General features: G+C 39.4%; 1 protein-coding gene across 1 annotated transcript in view; it reads left to right on the forward strand.

Annotated features, from left to right (window-relative positions):
- Positions 1–21639, forward strand: part of zmiz1a (zinc finger, MIZ-type containing 1a) — a 142087-nt gene that overhangs the window by 6582 nt on the left and 113866 nt on the right. Inside the window, exon 2 of the mRNA XM_088350982.1 lies at positions 13005–13109. The gene's annotated coding sequence lies outside the window, so the exon portion shown is untranslated. The remainder of the gene's footprint in view (positions 1–13004; positions 13110–21639) is intronic.

Genomic DNA, 21639 nt, shown 5'->3' on the forward strand with positions numbered 1-21639 from the left:
GGGTGTAATAATAACTTTTATTTTATTGAAATTCCTGCTAAAATATGTGTATAGTTTTTGGTAAATGTCCTGCAATGCTGAGTCCAACAGTGCCATCTGCTGGTATGGAGTGGGGTTTGGTTTTGGCTTCTAACATGTGACCAGGAGGCGGGGTTTTGTCAGTTTAACCAGAGTACTACAAAGAGATCAAAGAGATCAGACCCAGCAGAAAAAGCTAATGTTGTGACTCATCCATTTGCAGAACTGTAATAATAAAAACCTCATCATCCAGTCCAGCGTGAATGTGGATCTTTGGTGGGACACGTATAGCGCGGTTACATTGGTGCCGTGACCCGTGACTTCTATCAAGCTCTCCGAACCGAGGACTGTCCTACCTGCCACATCATTTCATGAAGCCATCAGCTCACAGTATTTAAAACTGCTATACAGTGACGTGTTACGCAGGCGATTTTGACTTATTTACATCTTTGAAACATGTTTACTCAGAGCACAAGTGACGTTTCTGAGGGTGTAGCTGATCAGATGACAAATATTATTCAGGAGATAGGACATAAATTGGCTGATAGCATATTCACAAATATACAGTCACGTAATATAGTAGCTCCTAACGCTGCTGCCACACAAGATGTAGCAAACAGATTGAGTCAGGTGGTTACACAGAGAAAGGTTAAGGAACCGCCGTCATTTATTGGGGATGGCTCAGACTCAATAACAATACATGAGTGGGAAGATCTAATGAGGACATTTATTAAAAGGAGTAATGTGAGACTTGAAGAGCAAGCAGAGGAAATCCTTATACATTTAAGAGGAAAAGCTAAAGATGTAGTTAGGTTTGGCATTAGAAACAGTAATATAGACGTCTATACCCGCCCTGACATGATTTATAGTCTTCTCAGGAAACACTTTAGCTGTACCAAGTACTCTGCTGTCCCTCTAGCTGACTTTTATTCAACTTTGCCCAAAGACCAGGAAGACCCCTATGACTACTGGCTGAGACTAAACAGAGCAGCTGACCTTGCCTCTGAGTGCTTGAGTGAGCAGGGCAAAACATTTGACAACCCTGAAATAGAGGTTACTCGCATGTTTATTAGGAACTGCCCATGCAAGGAACTGGCACTCACTTACAGATCAAAAACCATCGAAAAGTGGTCAGCATGTGAGGTACTAGAGGTACTGAATGAATGCCACGCTGAGAAGAGCTGCAGGGCAGATTCCCTACAACAACCTGCGAATGGAGCGGAAGTTGCCGTACACGGAGCTGAGGTGAACCATGGTCCAGAAGCAACTAGAAAACAACCATACCCTCTCTGACTATAACATTCAGGAGGAGTCCACGATCCACCATGTAATGTGTCTGCGGGGCGGAATGCAGATTTTTGTCAAGACCCTGACTGGCAAAACAGTCACTCTTGAGGTTGAGGACAACGACACTGTTGAGAATGTTAAAGCCAAAATCCAGGACAAGGAAGGCATTCCGCTTGACCAACAGAGGTTGATCTTTGCTGGCAAACAGTTGGAAGACGGCCGCACTTTAGCAGCAACACTTTCTGGCGCTCTTGTTTTTCCCTTAATTACGTAACAGGAAAGTCGCATGCTCAAATAAACCAGGTTAGCTGAAAAATTGCACAAAAAAGAAAGCGAGGAATTAAAGCCACATGCAACTGTAAAAAAATTGGAAGTGCGTGTGTTTACTTGTACAGCTCCTGTTGTCCTTACTGCGCCCCTCTTCAGACAGACAGCCACTCAGCCAGGCTGTTATTTCACTAAACAAGCCTAATGTTTCCCAACACTCCCACTGGATGACATTTCGGGGGTCTTCAAAGTTTTTTTAAACACAGTCTAGGGTGCTAATGTGTGTATGGGCACTCAGGAACCATCAGTTTTTCTGTAAATACAAGTTTGTAAGGTCGGAAGTAGTAAAACTTGACTGTAGAGTCCAGACAAACGGCAATAAGCACTGACTTTTAAAATTTAAATTTTGCATTGCTTATCTCTACTAGTGTCAGGGGAGGCCCTGGGGCCCATCCGAGCCATTTTCAGGCAGGTACCAGGGGCCACCCTGAACTGGTTGCCAGTCAGTCACAGGGAACATAGAGACAGACAGTTCTTTTGCTCATTTCCATCTAGGGACAAACAGCCTGCCATGCAGAGTGCCAGGGTGAAACCCACACAGGCACGGGAGAATATGCAAACTCGACACGGGGAGGCCAGTCGCTAAAATTGAGTCCTGGACTGCACCGCGGGGCTGACGCGCTACGCACTTACCTGCAATGCCGCTCTTACTTTTAAATATGTCTCTCAAAAGTTTGCTTTAAATATTAAATTTCATGGTGTACAATGTAGTGGGAAAATCATGACATGACAGAAAAGTATAGATCCATTTTCTGGCTTAGCAGTAGTTTTCCAACATATATTCACACAATGATGACTTATTTAACATTTTCCGAGTGATTATTTACTTCAGCAACTCGGCATGCAGCACACAACATTGGGTAACATTTGAGTGGACGCTAGTGTTCGTGTATATGAGTGTGTACAGTGAGTGTGTATAGGTATGCTAATTATTCAAGACAACGGCATATTGCTGGTAAATACTTGTCTCTGTTTGACACAGATTCTCATTTTTGCATCAGACTTCTGTCATGTTGTTTTTTCAAACCCCTCCCACGGTTGTGCCAGGCAGCTTCTCTTTTCATCTATGCTTTTTAGTCTCCTCTGTGAACGCGAGATGCCTCGGAGCATTTTTAACGATTCGCTTTGGAGAATTAAGGCTGAAAGCGACAATTTAAGTGGGAGGTAAAACTGGAAATGAGGTATTACCCAAAGATCCAGATGCATTACAGATATGTAAATTATGTTGTAATTGTTGTTATGTAGTCTAAAGGTAAGTGAACCTCTAGTCAAAGCTGATTAATTGTGCGGTATAGTTGTACACATAACCTCATGGTCAAACGAAAAACATGTTGACGCATGATGTTATATTATTTTTTTTTCAATTATAGTCGCCCACTATATACATCGCACATGCATGTATGTATGTACGTGGCGTCATGTCCTTTTGCAAAGCACTAAGTTTCCTGACTCACCTGAAATCAGCATAGAGCCATATTATCTGTTGGCTTGGATCCCTTTAGCTGGTTAATGCCTCTCAAATGTGCATACGTGTCAACAAGCAAATAAAAAGTATTACGATTGGACATTCAGTTACTTTACTCACTAGGGAAGAGGTGATGATTTGATTGTTGTACAAATGACGTAACGAGTGTCCATTGCGTGATTGTGTGTTGCATATGTAAGCGAGACAACAACATGTCATAAAGAGACGCTGTCACAAATATGTACAATTCTAAGATAAAATAATATAAAAAGCACAATGGAACCCAAATAAAATATGTGAATGAACAGATAATGAACAATTCCGGACTACAAGCTTCTACGTTTGAGCTACATTTTAAACACTGCTGCATTATTATTATTTGTGAACAGCACAAAAAAATTTAACAGCATTAACCACTTATTATCAAAAGAAAATAACAAAATATTTGCACAAAAAAAGAAATACAATACAATACAATAATATTAGACATAAACAGTGCCTAAAGGGGAGTAGTCTGAAAACGGTGCGGCTTCTACTTTATTTTCCATGGCGACACCAAAGATATCAACGGGATCTTCCTGTATAAACCATTACCCCATTGATTTTTGGTTGTTTATTTTGTTTCTGTAAAGACGCTCCCCGACTTATGAACATTCGAGTTACGAACAACAGTACATACAAACATTTTTCCGGGATTTCGGAAAATATCCGGACATGACTGTAAGTTAGATTTTGTATTGTGTGCACCTTTATCCAAGTAGAGGACAGTGCTGTAGTGCTTCTTTCTGCCACGTGGCGCTCTGAGAGGTCACCCAGCATGGAAAACCCAAATAATAGGAAGGAGTCCAGTCGGAGACTAAAATCCTGAAATAGTGTTGATATTAGAAGTCGTTCTGGCTTGGGAGTGTCGAATGTCTTTTTGGCAAAAAAAGCTGAGTAAACAAAACCAAGTTAGATCAGCTTTTTTCCTTCACATTTTTCACATCTTGGGTAACATACCTAACTGCCTGTGAAATATGGTGGTCATAAACTACACTCCTTCCCCTTTAGCTTGTAGGTGATGAGAAGAAACAGAAAACTACTATTCAGTGAAATTTTAACTTTTTTCCCATAATGAATGTGATAGGCTTCCATATGCTATCCACCACAGGGCTACTTATATTTGTGACGTATTTCCCATATGTGTTCTTTTTATGGGGCTGCACGATAAACGGAAATCAAATCGACGTTACGATTTGACGTAGTTCGATTATGTATGTCTTTTTTTCCCAGGATTTATTGACAGCAACGCTAACAAGCTCCCCAGAAGAGGGGCTGTTTATTTGATTTTAATCCAATTAACAATCCAGTAAATGTAATTTTAAATCACAATCCAAGATGTACCCATAGTAAATTGAATGTTGTTGTTGAACTGTTTGGAGAATCTGGGCGGTTTTGGTCTTTTTTGAAAGGTAACAGTCTGAGGCTTTGTCTCCAACCAAAATAATTACTGCATGTGCTACTAACATTGAGTAATCTCAGTTGGAACACGCAGAACTAGAAGGTTTTTATTCTCGCCTGAAATTGTTTTTTTTGCACTTGCATGCCTGTAGATAAGTGTAGCATTGGGCATCTTAGCTGCAAAACAGCTCGTACAATAGCATGAAACCTTACATGGTCCCAGGTCAAAGTTGTTCACAATCTGAAAAAACTAAACATGAATATTTTACACATTTTTCCAAGGGTATGTGTGGGCGTTTCCAAAAGTTACCATTGGAGACTCCAAAAGGACCAGTAAATGGTGACATCATACAAACACATCTTTGATATGGACGGCCATATCACTAGTATTAACCCTTGGATGCATAGGTAGGATCAAAAGTGACCCCAAGGGTTGTTATACCTCAATAGCTTTAAAAAAGTTGTAATATTGTCATATTTAAAGTATTACTTAAAAAAACATGTTCATGATATAATGTCATTAAGTCAAGTCAAATCAGTTTTATTTGTATAGCCCTTAATCACAAAGAGTCTCAAAGGGCTGCAGTGTTTTTATTTTTGAACCCACTCATCGAAGAGTGTATGTATTGGTAGATCATGTGTCCAAAGGTGAAGTACTCACAAAAAGACCCCCAAAGAAAATGCACTTTTCTCTTAAAATCGAAAATTGGATCAAAATTGCAACACTGGTTTGAAAAAATGCAATTAAGTTTTTTCCTAAAATTGTGCATCTCCAGTTTCAAACATTTGATTTGTTGAAAAAGAGGCAGGCGGTAGCTGGCATCCACCCACTCCCTTCACCCTTGACTTCTCCCAACATCAGGAGCTGAAACACGCAGCGGCTAAGTGCTTTTCTAAGACTGCCGCTTGAGACAGAGTGCTTAGAGAAGTCACTTGCCTGCCTTGTCAACATCTCATGCATGATTGATCCGATGTGGAACCAATGCAATGACCAAATCCCGTTGCTGTTCTTTTAAAGATGTCCAGGCCCTGCATTTTGAAACAGGGGTATACAAACGTTTTGATTCACAGGCCGCATTGGGTTAAAAATGTTTTGCAAAGGCGCCGAGCCAGGAGAAAAAAGTGTCTTATTGACTATTTTAACTCTTTAAATGTGCCAATACAGAGTCTTGCATTTGAGACCATGACAATAAACGAGGAAAAAACAGAGGCCTATCCAATTTTTCTTTTTTGCATTTACATGCACAATTTGTATTTCATTGTCAGTGGTGCCTCTTTATACAAGCACATCCAAACAAACTGCTCACCACCAGCATCAGCTCGTCCAGTTTGCGCGTACAAATTGCTCCAGGCAAAGATGAATTAAGGAAGGTTTTTTTTCTTGTGTACGTCCATTCACAGTTACAGTAACTTTAATTTTAAGTGTTTACGTATCATCAACAGTCTCCCCATCTCATACCTTTCAACTTCCTGCCTATTGCTCCTCTCCTCAATGATTGCAAACCCTCCATATTAAGCGATAAAAAGCTTTAAAAATTACAGAAACAATTTACTCACAGCAAGACAGACTAGAATTATTAGCAATTTACCATCGACTAAGACCGTCCGGACTTGAGACAAAATGAGCAAGAAGAGATCAGTCTTTTTTTAATTTTATTGTCTGCATCCTCACTGCCACAACCTGGGTTTGATTCCCGTTTCATACAAAGTGTTGCTATTTGGGCCAACAAAGATGATTGATTGATTATCATTGCTCAAATATGGTAATATATCATAAAACTGTCACATGCCAGAAATGGAGACAGAACCCAATAGCGTTCGTTAAACTCAGTTTTATTGAAATAGAGAGCAGCACTTGCTTCCACGATCCGATGATCGTCGGACACAAGTGGCTGATGGCAGGAAAGCGGAAGTGGCACTTCCGCGTCGAGCGAGGATAGTCGTGGGTGGCAGGAAAGCTGGTCGGTAGCCGGGACAGGGGAGCGAGGGCGGTAATCGAGTCCAGAAAAAAAGGTCGGCAACAAGTATCAGGAGGGAAACAGGGCAAAATAGGTCGATGGCCGGAACAGAAGAGCAGGGCAGAAACGGGTCCAGAAACAGGTTGGCAACAGGTAACAGGCAGGAGAAAACAGAGCAGGAGATTGTCGGAGGGTACGATGCTTGACTAGCAAAAGCTTAGGCTCGCAGGATGGTCTGACGGCTTCCTCTTGGAAGCCTGGGGTTTAAAAGAGTCAATTAGCCAGTCAGCGCTTAGGGCTGTTGGCGCCAGCGTGGCATTCGCAGGTGCCCCGAATCAGCAATCATGACAAGAACATTGTGTAGTAATGCAAAAGATTTCCATCTGCAGCAGGGATGTCGAACTTTTGGACTGGCGTGTGACGTTATCCACTCCGCTACAAGCACCCCTAGGGCATCATGTTAATCTGTTAATAAACAACAGGTTAGACTGCTGGAAGTGTGAATTTCCCTACGGGGATGTATAAAGTATCTATCTATCTATCTATCTATCTATCTATCTATCTATCTATCTATCTATCTATCTATCTATCTATCTATCTATCTATCTATCTATCTATCTATCTATCTATCTATCTATCTATCTATCTATCTATCTATCTATCTATCTATCTATCTATCTATCTATCTATCTATCTATCTATCTATCTATCTATCTATCTATCTATCTATCTATCTATCTATCTATCTATCTATCTATCTATCTATCTATCTATCTATCTATCTATCTATCTATCTATCTATCTATCTATCTATCTATCTATCTATCTATCTATCTATCTATCTATCTATCTATCTATCTATCTATCGTGCAACACATATTGCACAACGTATTATAAAGCACACTTAAAGGTTTCAGGCTAATTTGGGTAAGATGGATCTTTAAAAAAGAAAAACCTGTCTTTTCTGTTAGTAAATGTAAACACTAACCCAGACACACACACAGACCAATCGAGTCCTTTGAAAGTTACCTTGCTTTCACGCTGCTGTGCCAATGTAACTGTTTAAAAGAGATTTACAAGAAGAACGAGTGGATGTGCAATAGTAGGCAGGGGTCGAAAAGTCCAAGGAAGAAAATCTGACAAACAAACAATGTATTTGAAACAGAAATGATTTGTTGTTCTATTCAACGGAGATATTTTTGAATAACTCAAATTTCTGTACCATGGCTGGTTTGGCAGCAATTCACGGACGGCAAAGATTTTCTGAATGCATGTCCAACATGGCCTCAGGGGATACATACTTACTTTAGTTATTTTATGACAAGGAAAATAAGGCAAGAATTACTAGATGCTCCCGCATCTTGCCAAAGGTTTATCTGTGGCTCTATCTTGCTTGGTTTTGAACCAGAGTTATTTTGCTTTAAAAATGTGAATGATCAAAAGTTTTTTGTTGTTGCTGTTTATATTCATCCTTGAAAATCACTGGCCCATTGATAAAGAGATGATTTGGCAGGCTGTGGTCAACAATGCCTTGCAAAAGTATTGGTCCCCCAAGAACTTCTTGTCATATTGCCATATATCAGGCTTTAAACAGAAACAAAAAAACAATATTTATTTTTTTAAGAATCAAACACATGTGAGGCACAATCGTGAAAAGAAACCGAATGTATTTAACATTTAATATTGTGATAACACGCGTGCTATTTAATTTTTCTCTGTAGTGTTCCCCTTGGAAGAGGAAATCTTCTCACATATCTGCAAGACTAACACCAAACACCGACCCCTCCCAGAATAATTTGCAGAGCAGCAAAGGTGATTTTTCACCTTTTAAAAAGGGTGGCTTCAAGGCGGAAAAAGAAAAAGTTAGAGGGAATACAAGGCAAACCCGTGGGGAACAGCGCTCCTCAAATGTAAATTACATGACTTATTTGAGAGAAATTAAAGTCTGCCACTCATGACCTCAGATAATATTGTTCCTGTGAATATAGATGGAAACATAGACACGGAGAGTCAGCTCATTGAAACCTGAACACAATATTTGTCTTTGATGTACAAACATACAGTAGATACATCAATAAAAGTGGTAGAGCTGGATTGCCTCATGTATTTGTACTAGTGACTGTTAAGTGTCGGCTGCTGCTACTTATTGCAAATCCCCTCCACTTGAACAAGCAACACACACACACACACACACACACACACACACACTGCTCATTAGGTGCAATAAACTGATTGTATGATTTTATCTCCATTTACTCTGTACCACAAGTTTTCCATGACCAGTTACTTATTAGGGATCAGGGGTGGCTGTCGCTTTAACTAACTTCCCCCAAGTGTGCTTTCCTTCTAGTTTTAGGTGCGCTGATGGATGTAAGGGTCGGGGATGTGGAGGCTGTCGGGTGCTTGGAGTGAGCCATGAAGGAGAGGTTCAGCGTAAGGGGCGGGCTTTTGGCCTCTGTTCAACCAAGCTCATTCTGTAAAAGCATATAAATGAACTGCATTTCTTTAGCGCTTTAACTAGTCACTGCAGACCTCCCAAAGCACTTTACAATGTACTCTACACTTACCCATTCACTCACCAGCTCATCAGAGGCATTAGAGGTTCTGTGTTTTGCCCAAGGACACGTCAACACAATACCTATACTAGGACAAATAACAATAACAATAGCTAGCACAAAAACAATGCTGCTTAGAGCTGCAACAACAGATTGATGATCAAAATTGTTGGCAACGAATTAGTTTATCGATTCGTTGTGTCACGCGATTTATACTTCACCCCGCACGTCGCATAGCCTATGATGTCACACGCAGCGTGAGCCGGCGAGCATAACAGAATGCGAACTAAGACGCAATCTTTAAATGCTACTGTAAATTTAACTCATGTAACATGACGGACACAGAGAAAACAGTTCGACCCAAGTCAGCAAAAGTGTGGGAGCTCACTACCCTTCACAAAACAAAAAGGTGCGTAACCTGCAAGCCTTGCAAAAGTATTATTGCACGGGGGCACCACGACGGTGAAGCAGCAATTAAAACCAAAACATGGAGTCACCGCCAAGGATGAGGGGAGCGCAGGAGAAGGTCACTACATTTTTTGTTTTTATTTATTTTTATTTGTTCTTTATTTGCATTTTTAAGTGTGGAAATGTAACCTTCCTCTCTGGTAGCTAGATGGTGTTAGAGTTTTCTTTTTAGCTGATTAATGACTGTGTGTGTGTGTGTGTGAGAGAGAGAGGTACTTTTTATTTCAGTTAAATAATCTTGAGCAATGTTTGATTGTGCTTCATAAAAAAACCTCCATTTTCATACAATGGTGGTAAGATTGAGCATCAAGTTTACATTTTTTATTTTGTAGCAAAGTCCGAGTGATTAAGTGAGGAAACTTAACGTTAGTCTCTAGTCGCTCGCTTGATGTGCTTGCGTTTGTTAGCTTAACAGATACTGCGTGTGCGTGAGTATAATATTTTTTATTTCAGTTAATAAAAGAATGAAGTTTATTTGGGTACAGCACAAAATAACAGTACCAATGTCACGTGACCGGACCAGATCGGAGGTAGGAGGCAGGAAGGGTGAACTCATTTGCGTTAACGATCAGTTACTTTTATTAAGGAAATAAAAGTCGTCCAACACTCAGGGACAAAAACAAAAACAGGCTTACAGGCAAACAGAAACTCAGACTAGGAATACTCACAAAACAGGCTTTTACTCAGAACGGGCAAATACAGGTTTCCTCAAGTCAAACAGAACAGAATAATGCAAAGTAATGCAATGAACCCGCCACCGGCAATCCCCAAAACCCGCCCTTAAGAAGCACACTCGCAAATTAGAAGATCTGCTACAGCCGGTGCCCATGGGGCGGGGCCAGCTGGTCGCCACGGCGATCATGCTGGACATGACAACCAACCCTTAATTAACAAAAGGGAACAATAAATTATTTGCTCAAAACACACGAAAGAAATCAGTTGACAATACAATATTATCATAAACATGTGCCCAAAGGGAAGGCTTAAGCAGTGTTTAATTGTGCTTTATAAAAAAGCTCAAGGTGCATATAATGGTGGTAATGACTTTAAGATTAAGCATCATCGGCACCTTTCGCGTGTTAGGTGAATGTGCTAACCACAACACTCCGGAAAGATTTATCTGCTCCACTGACCTTATTCTTTGAAATATTGTGCAATCGAAGATATTTCTCTTGGTGACATTGTTAAAGAGTATTTGTTTCTTTGTTAGATTGCTTTGATTTTCTTGACTTTTGTTCTGAAACAGTTGTAATATAACTTTATATTAATGTTAATACTGTCAAAGAGACAGTGTGTATTATTTGACCACTAAATGTCACTGTACAGTGTAGTATAACAGAAAGTGATAACTAAAAAGAACAAGGAAGAATACCAACTACGTAGACTGAAATTGACCAAGTTCTACAATTTTTTTCTCATTTTTTGCCCAGCCTTTTTGAGGTTTTTGCGTGCCTGTAACAGGAAGATGGCCGACAATAATGTCAGCTTCATTTAGGTTGGCTCATGTTGTGCTAAATAAATCCAAATTGCTCATCCTACGAGTATTTTCAAATAATGTGCGTTTGTATGACAGTTTATGTATTTTTGCTTATAATTTTAACCAGTGTTGGGCTTTCTTCCATGAATGAGGTTTTTTTTTACCACTAGGAGGCCTTAAATTATGCAAATTGTCCCTTTAAAATTGGCGTTGTACTTATTTGATAAAAAAATACTAAAATCTTTTATTATTGTGTTTACTTTATAAGGGAGGGGTTTTATTATTTAATGATCATTGACATTCAATGACATTTCCAAGTAAAAGTATCCATATTGGATTGGTATTGATTGATACTATCCTGTATTTACTTGAATCGGATCGATACCAAAATTCCCAGTATCGGCCACCCCTTATGATCAGTAAAGGCCTTTATGTTGGTCCCTGTCAGGATGTCACAGTAAAGCATTTTGGCGTGTCACTCTGCAAATCATTACGAAGGCTAAAAGCCTCTCTACTGGATTGCAAGGGAAAAGGGGCAGGGCAGCACGTTTCCTTTTGCTGTCTTGATGATGATAATCAAGTTTGGTTTTGGCGGTCATGCTGCGAGGCTATAATTAGCCGCATCAGTCGCTCTTGCTGCCCTTGTTTTTTTGCTTGCCGCTCAACAAGAAGGAAATGGGATTTGGAGTATTGTTTTGAGCCGAGGTTATGAAGCTGTGAAGAGGTACTATCTTTTTTTAGTTTCGTTTTTTGTCTTGGAAAATGATAGCAACGCTCAGTTCGCGGCTGCTACACCTTTTATCCTTATTTCCCACTACATGGCTGATGGACATATGTAATCACGTGTCAGTTTTTCTCTGCACAGATCGTATTTTCCACTCTAATGTGGATGATGTCCATATTGTGTGTTTAGCTACATTTGACAATTAATCTTTGACAAAGGTTTTTAACGGGTGCATGAAATCCGGCTTTAGTACAATTTGTAACTATATATATATATATATATATATATATAGAGAGAGAGAGAGAGAGAGAGAGAGAGAGAGAGAGAGAGAGAGAGAGAGAGAGAGAGAGAGAGAGAGAGAGAGAGAGAGAGAGAGAGAGAGAGAGAGAGAGAGAGAGAGAGAGAGAGAGAGAGAGATGCTTGGTTGTAATGTGCTGTTTTTAAGGTTTAGGAAAATTCTTGAATTTTTCGTGAAGTGCTTAAAAATACATAAAGTTATTTTCAGGTTTCTCGCCATTCTGACTTGATGGAACACGGATTAAACAAGGAAAACTAAAAATAATACTGTCGGCATGACACGGCAGCCGCGATTGCATGGCATTGTCATGTGAAGCGTCATTGCCCCTACAGGTGCGTTAGATCGCCATTGTAGCATTTTCATTTAAAAAGGCGCTGCTGTGCCTTTAAAAGACCTTCAAGTTGCTTTATCTTTTAACAGCGTTTAATTCTAGTTAGCCTTTTGTAGGCAGCGTGTTTCATCTGGCAGTGCCTCTCAGTATTATATTCTTTGAAAACAAGCCACAGTCACTTTACAAATAAGGCGGACGCGGTTGTTTCGGATTTCGATTAAAAAAAAATACTCCAATTTCCATTTGTCTTGGAAGCGGCCTTGCCAACTTTCCTTTTTTTATTTACAGTCGCCATGTCGGAAATCGGATGGGCTAAAATTTTCACGGAAAGCCAAAGGGCTTTTGTCATACTCTGGTGAAATGGTGACATTTTTTTTCTGTACAAATGTATTTTATCCTGTGGTCAACATTACTCGCGGACCACATATCATTTGTATTTTTCTTGTTTTTTTTTCTGTTTCAGTCATGTTGCATCAAACATCATTAATTAAACTATTGAAAACTATTAATTTTTTTGACATAAGCTGCGGGCCAGTGAAAAATGATCATGAGCCGTAACTGGCCGACAGACCGTGGACATATCTGGCTTAGGAAAAAAAAGCTTCCCTCAATTGTTCACTTTTTTCTTCAGATTTTTGGTGTATTTGTGCTTACAGAATTCCCAGGCGGTGGGGCTGATTTTGGTCGCTTGTTGTCCTTGTGATGATCTGAGCCTCTAACCGTGGGGTTCATCAAAAGTAGCAGTCCAAGGTCCAAATGCGGTGGGTGAGGTGCACCTCTTGCACCCAAAGAAAACCGTTACACAGTCAATTTTCTTTTCTTCTTGGGTCTCTGCATGCAGCATCTTTCACTTTGTGCTGGTTTTCTGTGTCTAATCTTAAGCCCCCTCATTTTATGAAATTACAATAACCTCCAGTTGCCTTAAATTCTATCTACAGTAAAAATTAAGCCAACCACGTTATTTTTCCATCCGAATGGTGCCAACCAAGATCCCAGCTTCTATCTTTCTCTGTAGATGATTAGTAAAGAAATGTTCTTGAATCAGAGTGTGTGTCTTAATTAAAGTATGATGATCACTTATTTGTTGTGTAGCCAATCCTTAAGTAAAATATTTTTCATCCGTTTTCCTGATAAATTAACTAAAAACGTATGTTGTGCCTCTAAAAGTGAGAGAAGTTTGAAAGAGTAAACTCACCTCCTTCATTCAATCTGTCAATTGATTATTTGTTTCAATTTGCTACACCATGTTCTATTTAAAAAAAAATCCTCAAATTATAAATGACATAAAAATTTTATTTCTTCTTTGCATTTCTTCAAATTTATTTAAGTGATGAAACATACTGTAATTAACTAATACAGTCATAATGTTAAACAGCCAACTTAGTCCTTTTGAGTAGGCTGATATAACTAATATAGATGCATACAGCATGGGGAGTAATTATTATAAGCCTTATAGAATGCTTGTGATTTTTTTGCATCTCTTGACAATGTTTTTTTTGGTCCAATATGGCTCTCTCAACATTTTGGGTTGCCGCCATAATGTTTTCTAAGTAATTGTAAACAAGAAAATGCATTAAAATACAATAAACCTATTATAATAAACTGTCAAATACCTAAGAGCATACATCTAAACTTGTGTTGTTTTTCTATCGGAAAGGGGAGACAAAGTCAAATAATTCTCCTTGTCTAAACACATAAAATTGTTGGCCAAGTGGCGTCACTCTTCAAATGAACTGATTATGACACTGCTGGGAGTCTAACATGTTGAGCTGGTCATTCTTAAACAATGATGGAGCTGTTTGTAAAATGAGTCACCCTGCACCCCAGCTGCAGCGTGCATCAAACCCAACACTCACAATAAACAAACACTTACTCTTCCTAATCGGCATGTATATCAAGTTTAGTGAAATTTGAGCAAAACCTATGACACTCTGGTTCCGTTCAGTCTGGATCATTTTTTTATTTGTGCTAAATACTTTTGACAGTCAGTCGAGTCCATGCCACTAGTTCTCAACTGGTCTGACTTTAGGACCCACCATTACACCCTTATGAATAGCTGTGACTCAAATCAAGAAACAAATTTATGTTCTCAGATTAAAGGATTATATAGTTGAAAGCAGAGATAGTATAATTTTATTATTGTCAACATAAAATATAGGTCATTCATAAGCTGTAGAATAGAAGTGTGTTTTAAGCATAGATTTAAACAGTTCCACTGAGGTTGCAGATCGAATCTCAGTGAGCAGAGCATTCCAGAGCACTGGGGCCCGAATGGAGAGCACTCATTTCAGAGCAAAGGCCCCTGACAGGAACATAGGGTAAAATTAAATTTGAAACATATGAAGGAGCAAGTTCATGCATGATTTTGTATACTACCAACAGAACCTTAATATCAAATCTTAAGCTAACGGGGAGCCAATGCAGGTTAGCTAAAATCGGAGTAATGTGATCAAACTTTCTTTTCTTAGTTAAAAGCCTCGCTGCAGCATTTTGTACCAGCTGCAAGCTCTTGATTTTGGACTCCGGTAGACTGGAGTGTTTTACTTTGTAAACTTAAACCACAACCGAACCCCTGCTGTATTTTTAAATACGACAGTTGTATGCTTGTCTGTGTTGTTGCAAGGCGGCCGTAGCAGAGGCTACCCACACCCTTACATGCAGTGCGCCCGGTCTAGGTGTTGAATACAGAAAAAGAACCAGCCACAGAGACTGTGAGTTTTAACATGTGAAAATAATATATGGATATAGAAAGATGAATCGATTATTGAAATAATGTTGCATCCTTAATATATGTCACACATAGAGAGAGAGAGAGAGAGAGAGAGAGAGAGAGATACTTCATTCATTCCCGTAGGGAAATTTACACTTCCAGCAGTATACTTGAAAAATAAAATTAAAGATATAGAATACAAAAATACCCAATATGACATGTTAATAAAGAGCATTTGAATAGTGTTACGTGTACTTTACCTGCAAATGTTAAAACCTTGATGTGGGCCACACATGACAAATGCGTGATTTACTTCTCATTAGGTCGCACGGTTTAAACTATACACATACAACACCTGCTCATCCAACCCCTTATGGTGTCAAAACAAGCTCCCTTAGTTCCAGACTGGTCTTCATTTCACTAGCTAGGACAGCCAACCCACCTTTTTGAAAATAATGTTCACATTCTTATGTCCCCAGTCATCAGACGAGCGACCACAAGACAGGGCGCAGCTCGTTTCTCTCCCTTTCAAATGTAGGTAGCGGGCCATCTCACCATTTGAAGATGGAATCTTGGGTGCCAGAAACATCGCTATGTCAAGAACGGAACGCTTGTTGTGGAGCCGATTACTGGCTCCTTGCAGAGGCCGCGGAAAAACAAAATCACAGTGCTAAGGAAATTACCGGTTCAAATGGGCATATGGTAGCAGTCATGATAAATTTTCTTCTAACTGCATCAGTTAAAGAAAATGTCACAAAAAACACCTCTTTTTTGGGCCCTTTGGAAATTGGTTATAGCCCACACTACAGTATGTCGCACCTTAGCTGGCTCCTCTCAGTGCAGAGGAGCAGTTGAATTACACTGGGTCCCTCCCGGATGACCAAACTTCTCACCTCACCTCTAAAGGAGACCCCAGCCTCCCTGCAGAGGAAACTCATTTCAGCCGCTTGTATCTGGGATCTTGTTCTTTCAGTCACTACCCACAGTTTTTGATCATAGGTGAGAGCGTAGATCAACAGGTAAATCGATAGCTTTGCCTTTGTGCTCTGCTCCTTCATCACCAAGACAGACTGGTACAGGGTACGCATGACTGCAGATGCTACACCAATCTCCAATTCCGTCCTACACTCACTCTTGAACAAGACCCGTAGATACTTAAACATCTCCACAGAATCTCATCCCGACCCAGAAAGGGAATGCCACCCTTATCCGGCTGAGAGCCATGGTCACGAAATCTCTAACTACTGTAGAATTTATAAAACCTTGGTGCTCTCACTTCCACAATCCGGGTTGATTCCAGTTGTACCCAAGATGAGTAAACGTGGTCAGTGATATTTGTCGACTGATTAATCATTGCTCAAATATGATAATTTACTACTGTAGAACCTCGTAACAACGGGCACTTAAGCTTGTGATTTTTTTGGGTCATAAATAAAATGCGTAAATGCACAATTAAATTCAGAATAAGCAAAAACTAAGCGATTATTTTTGTTTCTGTGCGGCCCAGTACCCATCAATGCACGGCCTGGTAGCGGTCTGCGGCTTGGTGGTTGCCAACCCCTGCTGAATATTCTGACATAAATAGTGACTTTAAACAGTAAAATGTAACATATGCGGAAATTACTACTTTACATCCCAAGAGTAGTGATTGAACTAGCTCTTGATTCGAGAAATCCATCTCTCTCTCTCTCTCTCTCTCTCTCTCTCTCTCTCTCTCTCTCTCTCTCTCTCTCTCTCTCTCTCTCTCTCTCTCTCTCTCTCTCTCTCTCTCTCTCGCTCTCTACATATATATATATATATATATATATATATATATATATATATATATATATATATATATATAATATGCAGTTACAAATTGTACTAAAGCCAGAGTAGTACTACGATGTACGTTGATGTCCTGTTGAAAAAAAAAAAAAGGATTTCCTGCATTTGTGTCCCTGAGAAGCGTAAAACAACAGATGTCATTGCAAGACGAGATGAGGTGTTTTGACACGACTGCCTTTTTCTCCTAAAATGTTCAGAAATTCTTAAAGGGCTCAAGAGGGAAACTGGAGGAGAGATAATAATAAGCCACTTTCCCAAAAACTGAGTTTGGTTGTAGTTTATTTAGGTATTGATTAAAAGTAAAACACACAAAGTTTGTCTTTCAGATTCCTCCACTTGCGAACCATCGATTCATTAATCTTCAATTCTCTTCTGGCTGCTCGGTTACCATGTTATCCCGCGTAGCGTGGAAATCAATAGATCATGGCACATTCAATGCAAGGAAAGTAAGGTTTTGGACAACTTTGTTCAGCCTCCAGTGGCACAATAACTTTGAAATTGCTAGAATCGCTACGGTGTTAGCATCCATGAGTCCTTCCCCAAACAATTGACGCATTGCGTGTGCCTTCACACACGATACACATAGAAGTCACAGGAGATCCCGTACAAGCAGTGTTCATTTTACCTCTGAAAAGTGATGGGTCCCGGGGACTCGCATGCTCAAAAATCTATGGGTCCCAACAGAGATCTATGGGTCCCCAAAATTTAGTGTTATCGAGGTTGAAATCGTAAATCGGCGACAAATATATAATATAAATCTATATAGTCATTCAGTTTTAATCATCAAATTATTAATTCATTTCTGCATCAAATTATTGTTGGTAATATACCGATTAAAGGGATAACCACAAACCTGTCATCTTTTTATGTTCTCCTTTTATACTTCCTTTTATACGTACTTTTTTTCTTAACTTCTTTATACAACATAATCCGTAATATCAATCATCAAAGCAAGTGAGCCGTTTGAGAGCCGGCTCTTTTTAACGAGTTGAGCCAAAAAAGCCGGTTCTCAATAAAAAGACGGACTTCCTTTCACTACTCAACGAGATCTCGTTGGCCGAGATCGGCGTGCAGACGAAAACTCGAACCGCGAGATCAAAACAACAATGGCGGATCTACCTGACGAAAAGTTTGGAGTGCAGTAAATCTTTGTTAAAAAAAAGTAATTGGGTAATAATGACAATTTTGTGGCAAAAAGGTTGCGTCCCGGGGACTATGCGTCCCCAGCAAAAATGATGCGTCTAGGACGCAGGGACGCGGGCAAACAAGAACACTGTACAAGTCGCATTTAGCTGTAAATGTAGACAATCTCACAAAAACATAGGATTTCACCCAAAAATGAGAATTGAGCATTAAGCTTTGCTGTGTGAACAGCGGCCCCATGGCGTCCTCAGCTACGTAAACCGCTTTACATCACACACAGGGTGCAGTGCACGATAGAGCGCACCTCACAATTTGAAGAAAATCTGAGACTTTTATGTGCCCCTTATGGTCATAAAAATACGGTACATGTTACCTGTTGAAAAACGTAATCAATAACCTAAACCGGGTATCATAATACTGCGGTCATGTAACCTGATTACTTTCAATTAATTTTGAATTACTCCAATACCAAATATGGCAATAAAAGACTAAACAAATTCAATATAAATACAATTGTTTGTGCAATGAATGAGATGAGAGAGAAAGAGAGAAAAAGAGAAAGAGAGAAAGGAACGAATGGACATGGCATATGTAAACAAAACTAACTAAACAAGGAAAGAATAAAAAGAGTTAAAACCAACGCACACCGGACACTGGAAATGGGCAACATAATTATACTTCTAAATACAATTGTAATTCGTACTAAATATACCTGCAATTTGATTACGTCTTTTTTTTCTTTAACTGTAGCGGAATATAATTACATTTTTTTGTATGCTAGTTAAGTAACGCCGTTACATGTATTCCATTTCTCCCCAAGCCTGTTGTCATCATTTCAGATGCTTTCCTCGGGGAGGAGGTGCCAAGTGCTCAGTAAGCGACAAATGCATTGAGAAACATTTTCGCTAATTACCTACCATCGCACGGAGAAAAGGCTACATAGTGTTGGTTTCAGCCGCCCTTCCCTCTTTTATACCGGGAATGCAGGCAGTAGGTCAAAATGACGAATATAATTTTGTGCAATCTGCCTCTGAGATTGTGTTGGTCTTGCGTCAGCGTGTACACGTGGATGCTCGCTAAACAGCTCCCAGCAAAGCATAGACCTCATTTTTTTCTCCTTCAAACGATGGCTTGCACTGTTTTTTTTTCACACGTTACAAATAAGCCGTTTGAATCCACTGATTATAAAGCAGTCGGATTATTGGTACCAATATTTGGGAATTTGACGCCTAACGGTATAAGCACTTTTATTCATTGGACGGACCGATTATTAGGTCTCAGATGGAGCCGAGACTTTCTCCCTTGCTTTTACTCCTCGTCCCTTCTCACTACACACCCGTTCTTTATGATTGAATAAGCGTCCTCGGGTGGAACGATATTGTTATTAGCGGCAGCTCAGCTAACTGTGTCTACGATAGAATAGCGTGTTTGCGATTCAGAGATAGCGTAAAAAGTGTAGTTAACTTGTTTTAGACAGGCACGTTCAGGTGGAGACTGATATATTTGCTTTTATCAAAACATTAATTGTTCGATAAAGCATGTGTTTAAGTTATTGAGAGTAAGAATATGAAAAGCACGCTCAAGTGGAACGCTGATGTTTATCTGTTAACATTAGTTTGTCAATTAGGCTCTAAAATAGCAGTGCCTACACTTTTAAATTTGCCAGCTCTGTTGAAATGTAGATGTAGTTTATGTCTTAAGTTAATTTAAATCATATTGGTTGTATTGACACTTGTTTTTGATATAAGTGAAAGATTAGTCATTTCAGTTGTGTTGAATTCCGAGTTTTTTTTACCGTATTTTCCGCACTATAAGGCGCACCTAAAAGTCTTGTTTTTTTTCAAAAGCTGACCATGCGCCTTATAACACAGTGCGCCTTATATATGGCTCAATATTAAATTCGCAAGGTCTCGCAACTACGAGAAACAGCCGCCGACTCCATTTTTCGCGCTGTGCATACTGGGAAATATTAAACGATTGGTAGTTGCCGGGGCTCGTGTTGTATTTGTTTACTAAGTGGCAAAATGGCTACCCCATTAAACTGCTTAATTCATATTCAACAAATGCAGTATTTGTCTGAATCCAGGGTTATGACTGGTGAAGATGTAAAGCACAATTTACCTTAAACAAACGCAGAATTATTCAGAATGTCACGTTTGAGAGAGAGAGAGAGCGAGAGAGAGAGAGAGAGAGAGAGCGAGATTCTCTTTCATACGTGCATTTGTATAAGAAAATGGCTCCTGTTAAGAGACACGCGTACAACGCCGAGTTTAAACTCAAAGCGATCAGTCACGCAGCACAACACGGCAATAGAGCGGCAGCGAGAGAGTTAAACTTAAATGAATCGATGGTACGGAAGTGGAGAAAGGATGAAGATAAGCTCCGCCAAGTAAGGAAAACTCAACAAAGTTTCCGTGGCAATAAAGCAAGATGGCCAGAGTTAGAGGAGACACTTGAACAGTGGGTTGTTCAACAAAGAGCGGCAAGCAGAAGTGTCAGTACGATAACTATACGTATGAAGGCAACAGCGCTGGCACAAAAACACCGGACGTGTTGGATGGCCCATTCACTGAGATATGGTCAATTCGAACACAGCAGAAGAAGAATTCGAGGGATTCGTCGATGAGGAGCTTATAGAGTGATCTTTGTTTTTCTTTTGTGTGTTTACGTTTTACATTTTACAGTTATTATGTTATTGCTTTGCACTCGTTGTTTTTGCACATTACGAGTGTCACTTTATTGCGATTGCACTAACGTTTCATTTAAAATAACAGTATCAGACGTTTTTTTCTTTGCGTGTTGACTAAATGGACAAAAAATAAAATGATATGTCGATGTTGTTCAAAGATGTGTCACGAAAATGCTTTACCTCAGAGAAAATAATAAAACGGCTGTTTATTTATTTTGGGAGTGAATGGAGTTGTGGAAAGCTTGTTTGTTAATAAAGTTTGACCTTTTTGAATATTTTGTTGACATTCCCTTGAGCGTGGCAACATCTAGAGGTTGCATAAAGTAACTACATTCTCTACTGTAGTCAAGTCGTCACATTTATTTACCGTAAATAGCCCTTAATCCCAAAAATGTCTCGAAGGACTGCACAGGATTACAATTACAAAATTGCACAATTACCTGATCTTAAACCAGCATGCACTTATAGCGCCTTATAATGGGGTGCGTCTTATGTATGGCATAAGTTTTAAAATATATCATTCATTGAAGGTGCGCCTTATAACATGGTGCGCCATATAGTGCGGAAAATACGGTACTCTAAAATGTTTCAGAGAGCTATTGAAGTTTTATTTGAATTTATAACAAATATTCATTTTTTTTTCATCATTAAAGTTTTTTACCTCAATATTTAAGCTTCTACTGAAAATGAACATCTACATATCAGTTATCTGCCCCCTCTTAAGACTAATAATCGGTACTGGCCCAATAAAAACGATATCGGTCGATCCCTAATGTGGATGCTGGTTTAACAGCTCAAGTGTAGCCCTAATTTTCTTTTCTTTAAACGATTAGCTCGCTCGTTTTTTTTTCATGTATAACTAATTCGCCATTTGAATAAAATGTTGTTTCTCACTGATGGTATTTATCTGGAGAGGAGTAAG

This window comes from Urocampus carinirostris, chromosome 13, assembly GCF_059441175.1.
Source record: "Urocampus carinirostris isolate Australia breed hairy pipefish chromosome 13, RoL_Ucar_1.0, whole genome shotgun sequence".
In the NCBI taxonomy this organism is placed as follows: Eukaryota; Metazoa; Chordata; class Actinopteri; order Syngnathiformes; family Syngnathidae; genus Urocampus; species Urocampus carinirostris.